We start from the raw sequence: 12,277 nt of genomic DNA on the forward strand, positions 1-12,277 counted from the left end.
AAAATGCATATTGATGTTCCAAATGCCTATAAAAAGCAAAAATTAATACACACCCCCAAAAAATTACAAGCAATTTAGAAATTGCTTTCTGTTTCATATCAGTTTTAAGCTCCTATGAGATTGCCAACAAGCATGAGTAAAAAAATATTTTGGTGAGAAAAATTGAAGGTTTTATATGTAAGTACTGCTAAGTCAGACAAAAGATCCACTTAGCACAGTTCTTCGAGTAGCAAAAGGAAATGCCGTGTAGGGAGAACGCACATCCAGCCAGTTTCTTCCAGCACACTCCCACAGCACTTACAAGTGTTGGGTTAGGAATGCTAGAAAGCACATACTTGCCTACTTCTGTTCTTACTAAGTAATTGTTTTATTTATGACAACAATTCCTTTTTGAACCTACTTGTACTACCTGACTACACAATCTCCAGTAAATTCCAAGAGTTCAATGCCTACTGCATAAAGCAGCAGTTTACTTGTCTGTTTTAAATTAATCTCCTACTACCTTAATTGAATGTCATCTAGTTTTAGTATTGAGGGATTTGGTGAGCAACAGTTCCACATTTCTTTTATCCACTGCCTTCGTGATTGTAGGAACTTCAGTCCTATTTCTGTACCTTCTTTTTTGCCAAATTGAACCTACAGCTTTGGTTACACTACTGTATGCACATGTACTTTCAGATAGACTGTGAGTGTAACTTTCATTTTTAAATCTGCTTTGTACTTAAATTTTACTTTTGAATGGAATCTTTTAAGCCACTTCTAAAACATGGTTTTACTTTTCAACTTTCAACAGTCAAAAAATCTCAAAATTCCCAGAATAATTAGTATATTATTCTTATGTCTGTTAATACCTATGCAATATGAAAAATCAGTTTCCAACTACCTTTAAGCACAACTGCATACAGTAACTCTTATCTGAAAGTATTCTATCAATCATGTGTGCATAATGTGATATTTTCCCAACCTTAAAGGAGTTTGGAATAACTGTTAATGTGTGTTGGTGCAACCCAAGCTCTGGAACAAAGAGTAACCAGGAATTCAGCATGATAGCTTTAACAAAGACATGTAAATTGCACACCATACACTGTCTGTTAATTGGATTGGAACAAAGTTTGTCAGAGCACCCTAAAAGGTAACTGAAAGAAAAAAACACCTTCACAGGAAGTCTATTTAAGAGATGTATCCGTATCTCTGCTGCCATCAACTACTGCATGGTATGCATTAGGAGGAAGAAATAAAGTCCTTATCTTACTTTGAAAGCTCTCACAGGTGAACAATTATAATCCACATTGACTTCATCTGAATTTTGTGATAAACCTCTGTACCAACAGAGAGCAAATCCAATCTGATACATTTAACAAATTTAGTTTTTCCATTTCATTGCTATTCCTGCAGTAGCAGGACACACTAGGTGTTCATTTTTTACTTTATGGATTTGCTTATTATAATTTAAAAGCACAGAAAGTATAGATATATAGCTTCAAAGATCCTTCATTGATCAATTTTCCAATTGTGATTGTCTTTATAGACACTCAGAAATCATTTTAATGAATTTGAAGGACCTGTTGATGCTAAAATCCAAAAGTACTATGATACAAACATCACAGTTTTGCAATTTTTCTCAATTGGTGATCATCCTGCCCCAAAATAAAAAATTATTGTAAGACTTCAATTGAAAAAACTTCTACTGGAGTAGCATGCAAGATGCATGTTTTGTATTTTCTATGTTCTTAACTTTGTTATAAAAGTAAAATTCATGGAATGAATTAGAAAGGTCTCCTGTTCCACAGCAAAGGGCCAGGCATTCTGTCAATGCTGCAGCTGGCAAGCAAGAGGTAACCTTTGCTCCAGAAGTGCCACAGCTGTTTGGAATCAACACCAACAGGCTTGGGAACCACAGGCCAGGGCATAGGAGTGTCTGCAAGCTCTATAAAAAGCTGTGCTGTGGGCACTGTGTGAGAGAGGGGAGTGTTGGGGGTGAGGTTCTCCAGAGAAATGGACAGAGAACAGCTGTCTGCTAGAGAGCATCAGACAGAGCTTTGTAAGAGTTCAGCACATTCATTTCTGGGCAAGATTATGGTACGGTTTCCAAGAGAGTAAAATGAATAGAAAGCCCGGAGGAATAAAGAGCTTTGGAAAATGTTGGGGTGGGGTGGGGAGGTCAGGTCAGATTTTGCTCTGTTGAAAAGACGAGATTGGGTCGCATGTTCCTCTTGTCTCTGTACACCTTAACCCAAGCCTTAGATCATCAGAAAAGTCATCTTTGCTCAAAGGCAACTGGTATTAGGAGCTGGAAATCACAACAAAGACTTCTTTAAAACATTAGTCAGTAAAGTTAAATAGTATCAATGAAGACAACATCAAGAACAATCTAATTAAAAAATACACTGGTGCTGAAAATTTGATATAAATCATCCTGCCCCCAGTAATGGAGCACAGATTCAACAGGGATTGAAATAATATTAAGTGGCTTTCTACAACTAATTTTTATTTTTCATACTCTTGAGAAAAAGAGCACATCTAAAATATTTCTGCATATAATACAAAGTAAGCCTATGGATGTCTTGACAAAAAAGAAGATGACTAAAAAATTAGGATTATAGCCCCTGTAATCTTACCTTGGCCATCTGCATATTTTTCCCAGAACTGCTTCCTGGAGGAAGCTCTGGACAGATATAATTACTTCCATTTTTATGGAGCTCAGTCTCTTCAGGAAGATACTTGACAGAAATCCAACACTTAAAATATGGATGAGTATCCCTATTGCAATACCATGGCTGAGTTGTATAAACTTGCATCATCAGTCCCTGCTTTAAACACCTTCCATTTTCATTATGAGCCCACACTTTATATAGATCAATTTTTCATTTTTTTCAGCCATAGGAAAGTAAAGTCTTTGTGAATCCTTCATTACAAAGTGTCAAACTGTATTCATTCTAAATTTTTTTTTAATCCCTGTTATTAGTTGTTGTTAGTTATAACAACTAATGCAACAGATTTTTTTTCAAGGAAGATTTACTTACCAGTAAAGTTATTTTTAGTTCTTTTTATAATCTAAAAGTAACATCTTGTAACAAAAGCATTTTATCTTTACACACCACAAAGATACCAGGAAACTGTCAGTCAGTGCATATGCAACAGGTTACTCCAGCTACTGACTTCTCTATCACCTTATGAAGAAGGCAGAAGAAAAAAAAAGCAAGAAAATGTGGGAAAAAAGTAGGATTATGTAAAAAATATATGTCAATACAGTCCCTTGAGATCTCCATTTCTCCCTAGTTCTTACACCCAAACAAATATCAGATATTAAAATGCGTAATTAATTAGATGAATACCGATGACATTTCAACAACAGAATCATTACACAGCCTGCTCTTTTCACACATTTTTTAGTTTACAAAACCAGGTCTCTTTTCTTTTATCACAGAAGCATGATTATACCTTAAAACATTTTTAATTTTAACTTAGTCAAATCAGAATATTGCACAAAGGGAGGAAGAGAGTCTTCTTAAAAAATTAATTGCTTTGATAATGAGATCAAGTATGACAGCAACGACCCTTGCCTAAATTACAAGGTCAGTGCAGTGATCAGGGAGCACAGTAGTCACAACTTGAACCTGGGACTGGTTTAAGTGTTTTAACTGCAGAATATGACATCGTTGGTATGTGCATGAAAGAAAAAGAAATAAAAAAATAATTAAAAAATCACAGTATATTTTGATGTCTGGATGACATGCGTGATCCAGAGTCTTTTCTTTTTCTGTCAGATACATTCCAGATGATCAGGAAAGACATCCCTAAATGCATTCCCAAACAAAAGCCCAGCAGAAAAAAATAGAGGAAGAAGATAGACCAAGACTCCAAGACCATGGAGTCTGCCTTCAGTACAATATACCTATTTACAACTCCCTTTCTTCTCATGGTTCAAAAAAGATGGAAAAGCCCCCAGGAAAATGCTTTTCTGGGAAGTACATTAGTCTATCCTGAATTGTGATTATTCCTCCAAAATTAACAAAATGAATTCTCTTTCTTGGCCTTCTAGAACATTCTGCAGACCCATCAAGGAGCAGACTGGACTGGACATCTCTCCACATTTCTTTTCACATCACACTTACCAACGTATGGCTTTGAAAGTGCAGCCTTGGAACTCGACTGGTTCACCAGTATTTACTTGGTAGAAAACAGAGGTGGAAAATTATGCCAAAGGACCTTCGTGTTCATGAAAGATATCTATACCTTTGCAGTAGGACAAGGTTTTTGTTATCATCGGAAGGCCCCAAAAGAGTCACTCAGTTTTCCCAAGATGAAAAGTGACAATTTTCTTGAACTCAACTAAGATACTTAAAATATTGAAGCTGTTGAAAGAGTTTCATTGGTTAGGGAAGACTAGAGAATACAAAGCATTTACAGTGTGTATCACTGAACTGGAGGCTTATTAAGCCAGTCTCTAATTAATGTAACTATCTCAGCAGAAAATTACTCACTCCTTCTTTTTATAGTACCAAATCATCTATTTATCACAGTACCCTTTAATAACTTCCATGAATAAGGGATACAAACATTTCCTGCCTACAGCCTACTTCCCCACAAAACAACTCTTCCTCCCCTCCCCCCAAAAAAAGAAAAAAAAAGAAAATCAAATAAACAAAACCACAAAATAAACCCTACAAATTCTTCTCCTTTCCCTTTGCTTACTTACTGTGTTTCACTAAGATTTCACAAGAAATCAATAAAGAAACAGCCAAACAGCAGGGAAGCCTGCATTTGAGCAAGTTCTGAAGACATTTAGCTAAAAAAAGTAGCTAAATTTCCAATTCTAAATACTCATAACCAAGCAATGAGCAGTTTGGGATTAACACTGAAATAAAATCCAAAAGCTTAGTCAGGAAAGAGTAATGGAATTTTAACTGGTTTTATCATACTGGCATATGGAAGTTCAAACTTGTTGCAACTAGCAAGAACAAGTTCAGTGTGCTCTAGACCGGTTCCCTTTGCTCAGCTGAAATGGTACCAGAACACACTGCCCTGACAGACAACAGATGTCTCTGGCTCAGGTACCCTGAATACAACTGCTAGACAGTAACAAAACATTAGGCACCAGCTACTTCCACAAGTGAAGGCAGTGCCTATGGAGCAGGACACAGTAGTTTATGAATCCAGATAATTTAATGTCTTCAGAGAGCTACAAGTCCTGAACATTTCTCTGCCTTATATTTTGACATTTTAACAGTCTGTTACTGGAAATGACAACAACATTCATACAATGTAAAGGCTTACTAAAAGAAGGGTTATGAATAAGATGACAGAAGATGCTACACAACCCTAAGTCATCAACCTAAACGGTAATTAAAACCAAGAGTTATACAAAACAGTAAAAGCATTTCACAAGGAAAGAAAACATCCATTAGAATTCTGACTGTGGAATCAGACAAATAACAATTTGCTACAGAAAGCTGTCACAGCATACTAGAATGTTCTGAGGGTATTGTTAGCTCTTACCACCTTCTTCTGCTGTAATCCTTGAAAGAAAGAGCAGACAGACACAGCTTTAATTTAGGAGACATTTGACAGACAAATTAACCCAGAGACAACAACTAGCTTGATAATAAAAGTATTATTTATTCAGCTTATGAATTGTATATTAGTAATAGTTTTATGTTTTCTTTATCATACTAACATTATCTGAGTGTGTTTCATCTTGCCCATTTATGCCACATCCTAGTTGTGCTGCAGAATAAAACTAAATGCACACAAGAAACAGGTAAGAAAAAGTAAAATGAACTAATTGCCAACTAAAAAAAGAAATGCTTAATCAGCTTGATGCCATACTAAGCCAGTAACAAAAGACTGGTCATACTCTAAGCTTCATTCCCCCATCCCTGATTCCTTTCCAATCCAAAACCTATTTCTGTAAAAGCTGTGATAAAAGTTTATGGAAATAAAATGCCATATTTGGAATGCCAATGCAGTAGTGCCTCAGAGTTTATGCATTTTGTTGACAACATTTTCTTTCAGAACAGAGTTTCCTTTATAAAAAAAGAGTGACCACACCAAAGCATGGTGTTTACCACCAAATTAGTTCTGGACAGACCTTTCTGTTTCTTTTCTCATTCAAACACATATATACCTTCTGACAACATCACACAAAAGTCGAAATAGAACTTCCAAGAGTTTTCCAGACATTTGTAAAATTGCACAAACCTTCAAACAGACAGCTCTTTCATTTGATACACAGAACAAACCCGATAGATGTGTCTTAGCTCGAAAGAAAGAAAAGTTAGTCAAGTTTACCAAATGCAATAATGACCTAATATTTTGTTTTAAACTTCAAAGTAGAGAAGGGACAAAGTAGGAATAACTAAAAATAATATTTGGTTAAGCACAAGCAAGAGATGTTCGATTTTAATGCACAAAACAATTTAGTATTTCAAAATCTAGGGGATTTTGGGGACAGCATTAAAGGGACAGCGAGAGAAATTTAGCTCAGCTGAATTCAGTAAAAGCTTTGACACTGATTTTGTCAATCAAAAAACACCCCTACTCCTTAAGCTATAGATGATGATGAAAGCTGAATCTTCAGTATTTTATATTTTTAGCCTCTTTAAAGTACTTTCTTCCTTATTAGGAACTTAATTTTTTTCATCTGCCAAAGCATCTGTTCTTTCCAAGGATTCACCATTTCCGTTAAGCTGGGTTCCAAGGCAGCAGCATTAGGCTCAAGGAACATACATACATCTATTGTGATTTAAAAATATTCTTCAGATCTACTGAGGAGCCTGCTAACCGTTAGTTTAAAAAAAAAAGAAAAAGAAAAAGAAAAAAAATCCAAAAAACTCCCAACCCCAGCCACTAAGCTCCTATGTTCAACCACTTCTTCCTTCAACCTGTTACGGTTCTGGATGAGGGGAATGAAGGGAGGTTTTCACGACGAGCCCTCAGGGCGGGGAGGGCGCCCGGGGCGGCCCCGGGACCGGCTGACGGTCAGACCCGGCCTCTTTCTGCCTGCCCGGCCGGGGCTGCTCTGCTTTCAGAGCTGCTGCTCTTAGAGCGAGCCGGAGCGGGCGCGGTATCTGCGGTATTCCTGCAGCGCCCATCACCTCACGGAAAGCCGCACCCGAGCATTCGCGGGCACCTGAAGCGAGGGGAGGAGGGGGAACCGCGGCGTCGCCGCCCGCCCTGTCCGCGGCCGGAGCCGTCGGGCCGCCCTGCTGAGGGGCGAAGCGGGCATCACTGACCTGCATCACCGGCCCTGCTCCCCGCGCTGCCGGACAGGGAGCCCGGGGACGAGCCGGGCCCGCCGCCGCTGGGCGCAGCCCGCGCTGAGGGGAAGGGGTGCAGCAGCAGCGCCCCCCGCCCGCCCGACGGCGCTTCCCGCCAGGAGCCGCGGCCGGGACAACGGGGCTGGGCAGCGCCGCTGTGATCCCCGCTCCTCCGCTCCCGACGCGGGGCCTCAGCCGCTGCTCCGCACCCTGCGGGCATTTCCTCAGCTGCTCGCTGAGCCCGTCAGGCAGCGCCCGTCCGGTGGCGGGGGCAGGCAGGGATGCGAGGAAAAACGCTGCGGGAGCGCCGGGTGTGAGGGGACAGGACCCGGCTGTCTATCCGAGCAGCAGTCTCGGAGCTTGTCAGATCTTTAATTTGGAGCTTCATCTTCTTTGCTGGCAGCTGGGTAAGACAATTCTTAGTCAGAAACATGTCTTCATAACCTTTTCCAGCACAGGATCCACTGGCACCCGAGTCAGCCAGCCCTGCCTGGTGAAAACCAGCTTTACAGCTCTTCCTCAAATCCTTTTTAACTAAACCTTTAGAAAATTTTCTGCAAGGTCATTTGCTACTGGAATAGGGATAATTTATATGCTGTAAGGTTCAAAAGAAATATGTTCATCCCCAGTAGTGGTCATAAAGCATTTGGTTCACTGGAAGTGTCACCCACACCTGTCCCTCAAACAGGACTGACCCTGTGTGGGGATTTTTAGTCACAGTTTTCTTAGGGGACTGAAAACACCCCAGAATTAATTAAGGAAAATGTACTACTTTTGCTAAGAAAATAAAGGTGGGCTTTGCTTTTCTTTTCTTAGTCTTCACTTGCTCTTTGCCAGTCATAAAATTACCCAGTTATGATTCTGCATTTTAATTGTTAACAAGAATCCTAATAAAGTAATGAAGTATAAACAGATCCTATATAATTTCCCCAAGAGAGGCCTGTCTTTTTTTTTTTTTTCCTTTTGTGTTACCAAATTGAGAGGAAAGCTAATGTCTTTACAATTTGATGGGTGAAGGTATAGTCGTTTAAGTCTTTGAAATGGGTCTTAATGTCTCTACAAACTCAGCAGGCTTGTTGCAGAGCCCTGACAACTTGGCTCCTGAAACAAACAAGTGGGTCTGCACAAGCCCGAACTTTTGAATTTTGGAATAAAATAGTAGGTTCAAGGGGGAGATATGGGGTAGGCAGTCCAGGAAGGCTGTACCTTCCTAGTACCTCAGCCACTGGGGAAAGGAAGACGGCAACATGCGGCCCGGAGTTCAGGATAAAAGGAGGCTGCGCCCTCCAAAACCTCGAGAGAGAACACCCTGCAGGCGTGTGGCCCAGTGGACTCTCTCCCTTTATTCGAATAAAGTTGCAGGATTCCTCTGTCTCCTCTTTGGACATAAACCTCTGGCGTTTGTGGATTTTCCTGACAAAATCCTTCCTTTCATAGCCTTCCTAAAGAGGCCCTGTAACAATAGCCGGGACAGAACAAGTTCCAGCTGCCTGCCAGAGTCACCAAAAACATGGAGATTTACCTTCCAGTATGGTCTGTATCTGTCAAGATAGACAGATTAAAAAATACCAGTCTAGTCATCTCTACAAAGTGTAGTAGTTTTGGCAAGGCATGCATTGTTCCCATGATCTTGCATAGCACATGTTACTGCATGGCTTTTTTTTTCTTTTCATGTCTAATAAAGGGCTGATTTGTTATAAATCCATAGACAATGCCCTTCAGAAATCACACTGTAAAGTGTTTTGGGCCTGGTTTGTTTGTGGGGTTTTTTTCACTTTTTTTCTACCTCTACTGCTAGCTACTGACCTTTAACAGACTGTGCTGGTTTGTGCTGGAGCAGAGTTATTTTAAATGTTACTCATGCTTTATCAGCAGTCTAGAGAAATACACAACAAGGATTTTAATTGCATGTATTATTTGGTACTCCAAATTTTTACTGAAATGCAGCTTTATGTCCTACCTTGACTGGTGCAGGATTGCAAAGACAGTATAAAGACTGCTAAGGCATTATCTTTGAGCAGGACAGGTTTTGTGATCTTTGTATTGCTTCTGTACAATGTCAAGCACAGAAAGGAATCTGAAGAAAGCCACTATGACTTATTTTTGTATTTGCAAGGACTTGCGCTGCATAAATAGATGTGTTTAACACAGCCTTTACATCTGCCAAAGTGAAATCTAATGTAGTGTGGTTCATAGAATGCTGATTTTTATATCAAGTTCATTCTGTTCTAATTATATGCAATAAGAATTTAGTATCATTCTAATTATACTTATTTAAATCACACATAATAGAAATAGTCAAGAGAATTCAACAGAGTACAGGGAGTAAGCTGTTCTAGGCATATACTTCTAATTCATCAGAGTTATTTAACTGTCATAGAATCATCATAGGATGTTAAGGGGTTGGAATGGACCTTAAAGATCTTCTAGTCCCAACCCCCCCATGCCATGTGCAGGAACACCTCCCACTAGACTGGGTTGCTCAAGGCTTTATCCACCCTGTCTTTGAACACTGCCAGGGTTCACACTCTCATCTGGAGCCTTAACATTTCTGAATATTTTATCTTCTATTTACAATTTTCTAGATGAAAGTCTGATCAGGTGACATTTAATATTACTTATACTAAACAATGATCTTTAATTGCTGATCAGTGGACTTTTTTCATGATAGAATTTTAAAGTTTTCTCTTTTGTAGTAAAACATAGTCTTCTCATAAATCTGAAAAGCAAACAATGGAATTAGGTAACACACCTTTCTGATGGGCCATGAAACCGGAATGTATTTAGTACTGAAATGTTACTTGTCTCAGTTAAAGACACACCTTTTGACACCGGATATTTTGGCACACATCCTTGTGGCCATCTGTTGTGGTGAATTATTTGCAAAAGTTTGAAAAGAGCTGGGATTTGGTTTTGGTGGGGTTTTCTTGTTCTGCTTTAGAAGTCTGGTATTCTGGTTCTGCAGGCCTTATGCTTGTGCCTGGCAATATATTTCCTTTGTACGCTTAACATGTACTGGGATTAGGATGTCAAACTGAAGTACAGGGAAATGTCTTGCTAATTAGATGATAATTCTTGGTTGCTTCCAAGCTCTGGGCTGGACAGCTTATAAACAGCTGTGTAGCAACATGATGGTTGCAGGAGAAATCTGTCAATCTAATGGTATGTTTCAATACATTTTTTTTTTTATTCCATAGTTGTTCAACAGAACAATGCATGCCCATATGCAGCTGTACTGTGTATGTTTTTACACTTTCTAATTAGCTTTTTAATCCATACCCTCTTCTAGTACTTTCTGTACAAATGGGATGATAATAAATTCATTTTTATCTCTTCAGAAATCAAAGTATCTGTTTCCTTCTGGAAAGATAACTGACATGATGAACTGTTGTCCACCTAAATATTCAACATTTCAAAGAAAAAGACAAACAAAACCAGACCCTCTACTATGGGAAAATTCTGACATTAATTTTAATATGACTGTCTTTAAGCTGGTTTTAAATGTGTAGCACCAGGTTTTACAATACTGGCCATTGTTTGGGACTATTTTTTGTTTAACTGTTCTGTAGATAGAATGCCAACTGTGTATTTTAATGGGAAAAAGATTACATGATTAAAAATAAATGTGATAATTAGTCTGTGGATGCTATCCACAAAAATAGTGGGCATATTTGATAGCCCAAATCCTTATGTTCTTTCCTTCTGGATTTCATAACGGCCCTATTTCAAATCAATGTTAATTTATGTAGTAAGACCTCTGTTCTGTAACTTAGTAACATGCAAACACGTTTGCATCCATGTCATATAAACTGTTACATTGAGGTGTTAACTTGGAAATAGTATTTTTTTGCCCTTCAGCTGAAGGGCACTGCTCTTGGGAAGAAATACAGTGGAAAACAGCATTGTACTACTTTGGCTCATAAAATAAAAAGCAGTTTACATGTAACATAAACTTCTGGTGAAAATCTTAGTAATGGTAGTATGCTACAAACTTTGTAGAAAGTTGTTTTGAGGTCTGTGTGCATGATTAATAGAGAACTTGTGGTTTTGGTTTTTAAATTAGATTCTTGTCCAAATAACAATTCCCTACCCACAGCAGGGGTCCTGTTTCCATTTGGTCTTTTAGTATTTAAGGAGTACACAATATTGCAGCATTTTTCCATATATAGATCAGTTTGGCACATTAGTACACTTCCCTTGCTCCAGCTGACTTTGTGGCACAGTTGCCAAAAGCCTTTTGGGACTTGGCTGAAGAACTCTCAGAACATAAAAGCAAACTGCTTGTTTTTTTAGCCGGAAAGGAAACTCCTGTTAGTTTTAAATTAGTCTTGAACAGCACAGCTGCTCTCCCCTGTAGATCTACATTAGACTTGTTGAATCAGCTTGCTTTTATCCCCTGTAACAGAGGTCCTGATCTGCAATTTAGATTTATTCTTGCTTCGTTTCGACCTTGGCTGAGGAACAAAAGCTGTGATTTTGGCAGATGAGGTTACATGCGATGATCTTTCACCCCACTGCAGCAGTAGAGTATCCACTGCCTTTCACCTCTACCTCTGGCTTGTGGGGGAGAAAAATTTTTTAAAAGAGTATGAATGTAAAATGATGTAAAATGTTACACCATGTCTCACTAGCTCTTCAGCTGTGTGCAGGTGTAACTTCTCAAGAAGCTGGAAATAGTTTGGAGTATGTGAATTGGATGGGCTCCTTTGCTGAGGAGTACTTGGAGCAAGCTGGGGGCAGCTCCCACTAAAAGTCCCTGATCTTTATTGCTTTGCTAAAGTCTTACTTTGAATGATGGCAGGGAGTGCAATGAGCCTCAGGAAAGGGAGAAAAGTGGGGTTTTAGTTGCTGCCTCGTTGTGGCGACGCCCAGTGGTGCTGGAAGAGTGGGCGGGGCGCTGACAGGGAGCATATCTGTACCCTTGTCAGAGGAGAGTGGAGTGCCGTGCCCAGTTCTGGGATCCTCACTACAAGAAAGACAAGGAGCTACTGGAGAGATGATCAGGGGTCTGGAACACT

The sequence above is a fragment of the Corvus kubaryi genome, unplaced genomic scaffold, assembly GCF_017639235.1.
Source record: "Corvus kubaryi isolate FWS band 111438036 unplaced genomic scaffold, C.kubaryi_AGA036_p1.0 37398, whole genome shotgun sequence".
NCBI lineage: Eukaryota > Metazoa > Chordata > Aves > Passeriformes > Corvidae > Corvus > Corvus kubaryi.